Source organism: Chiloscyllium punctatum, chromosome 23, assembly GCF_047496795.1.
Source record: "Chiloscyllium punctatum isolate Juve2018m chromosome 23, sChiPun1.3, whole genome shotgun sequence".
NCBI lineage: Eukaryota > Metazoa > Chordata > Chondrichthyes > Orectolobiformes > Hemiscylliidae > Chiloscyllium > Chiloscyllium punctatum.
In genome coordinates, this window is record NC_092761.1 from 4,669,081 (window position 1) to 4,671,183 (window position 2,103).

Sequence of the window (2,103 nt, forward strand, 5' to 3'; positions counted from 1 at the left end):
GGAGACAATCTGATTCTGTGAAGGACACAGGTCACAATCATCCATTATCTCTTTCTGTTCTCTGGTATACAGCGACTTCGAAATATCTGTTCAAATAAAATAGATTGAAACTCGAACAGTCGAGAGGACGTTCGCCAGATGATATTGCAATCAGGATTTAATAAACAGTTGCCAGAAACAAAATGTGGATTTGCCTGATAGCTACTCCTCCCAAATAACACTCCCTAGCTCCTGCCTGATACTGACATAACTTGCCTTACTCCAATTCCATAGCTTCTCAAAAGGTCCTGACTTATGCATGTTCTTAGCTATCTTAAAACTGAAGGTGGTATTGTTCAGCTAACATGTCGGTGTAACAGTACTTCTGCCGATTTTCCGATGCTAGCAGGTCATTGGTTTTGTCCAAAACATTTTGAATGTTAACATAATACGAATAGCTGCAGTTGCTGGAAATCTGAGCCAAAAACGAAAATTGTTTGCGGAACGCAGCAAGACTGGCAACAGAAACATCGACTTTCCTGCTCCTCGGATGCTTCTGTGCTTTTCCAGCATTTTCTGATCTAAAATCAGCTTTCCAGCATCTGCAGTCCTCACTTTTGCCTAGTTCCTTCAGTGTCGCTGGTTCCCAATTCAAGAACTCCATCTCTAGCGGTTTCATGTCTGTACATCCATGCTGTCGAAGAAAAGTAACTCACCCCCTCCATCTCTGGGGTAATGAGGGGCTGAAGGTGAATCGTATCACATTGAAGTATATCTCCAAGCGACTTAATCTCTGTCTTTTATTGGGAACCATCTCTTTCATTGTAACCATCAGGAAAGACCATTCCGTTCGCTAAAAAAAGAAATGAATATGTCACTAACCTTTGTTTGTTTCATGTCCAAGAATACTCAGATCAATAGCTCCCTTGATGACCTCTGCTGGTCATGTTCGCAAAGAGGTCTAGCAAATTGCCAAGTGTGATTTTCCTTTCAATAAATAATGTTGAATCAATTTTGCTGCAAATATCTTGTCCTAACTTTGTGCTTTTCTTCTTTTACATTGGTGTCTCGCACCTTACAAATGACAGCAAAGGTATGAATGGAGATGGAAACATTTAACTCAAGTCAGCGGCAGCTTTCAATGAGATCACGGCTGATTTGGTCAATGCTCAGGGGGTGGTGCTACCTGTAGTCATGGCCGAGTGGTTAAGGCGATGGATTAGAAATCCATTGGGGTTTCCCCACGTAGGTTCGAATCCTGCTGACTACGTTATGAATGCACTACAGGAAGGTACAAATCATGCTGATGCTAACAACGGCTCGTTTTGAGCCGCTAATTTGCAGTGAAGTGGCGGCGCCAATAAAAGGTGTCACGCAGCTCGTCTAATTCCACATCCTGAGCTCGAAATGACCAGATGTCTCTCGCTGAGTTTCGGCAGGGTATTGCTTAGACGACACCATGACACGTTTTCACTGGAGTGGATCATGAAATCGCGTCGGGACTGCGAATAAAACGATGGAAACTTCCAGCAGAGAAGGAGGCGACCCTGAAGCAGGCTGCTGAGGACAAATGTTTCTCCTTTGCCAGTGAAAGGCACTGCTTCACAAATTGGAAACTTCGAAGTGAAGCAGTGTTGGTGATTTTCTTCGCTGCTTGTTCACCTTTTTAATTCTGATTCCGTGAAAGTCAATGGCATTACATATCGACATTCTGCCAGCGGCGGGCGTGTGTCTTGGGCCAGTGGCGTAATGGATAACGCGTCTGACTTCGGATCAAAAGATTGTAGGTTCGAGTCCTACCTGGCTCGAGGGGAATGTCTGTCTTTAACCGTGCCCCGGTGAAGTCCTGCCGGGACGTCGCTTCTGTGCTTCCACATTTGAAACTTGCATTTGTCCTAATATCCATTTCAAATTCCAGCTCACCACAACGGAGACCTCTGTCACTTTGCGTGTATCTTTCTCTGTGTCTCCCTTTGTGGGTGAAAATGAGCATGAGTTCCTCAAAAGAGTTACAAGTCGTTGTGCAAGTGTCATGCATCGGCCCCATTATTGTGCCATTTAAGAACACAGGATAAAGTCATTGACGTTTGCTCTGCCAACATTAGAACACACGAGACTTTGGGC

At 44.4% G+C, this 2,103-nt stretch overlaps 2 non-coding genes across 2 annotated transcripts; both read left to right on the forward strand.

Annotated features, from left to right (window-relative positions):
- The first annotated feature begins 1,167 nt into the window (after positions 1–1,167).
- On the forward strand, positions 1,168–1,249 carry trnas-aga (transfer RNA serine (anticodon AGA)). Its single transcript has one exon. It is a non-coding gene; the product is annotated as a tRNA-Ser (tRNA).
- A 465-nt stretch (positions 1,250–1,714) lies between these two features.
- Positions 1,715–1,787, forward strand: trnar-ucg (transfer RNA arginine (anticodon UCG)). The gene has a single exon. It is a non-coding gene; the product is annotated as a tRNA-Arg (tRNA).
- The last annotated feature ends 316 nt before the right edge of the window (positions 1,788–2,103 follow it).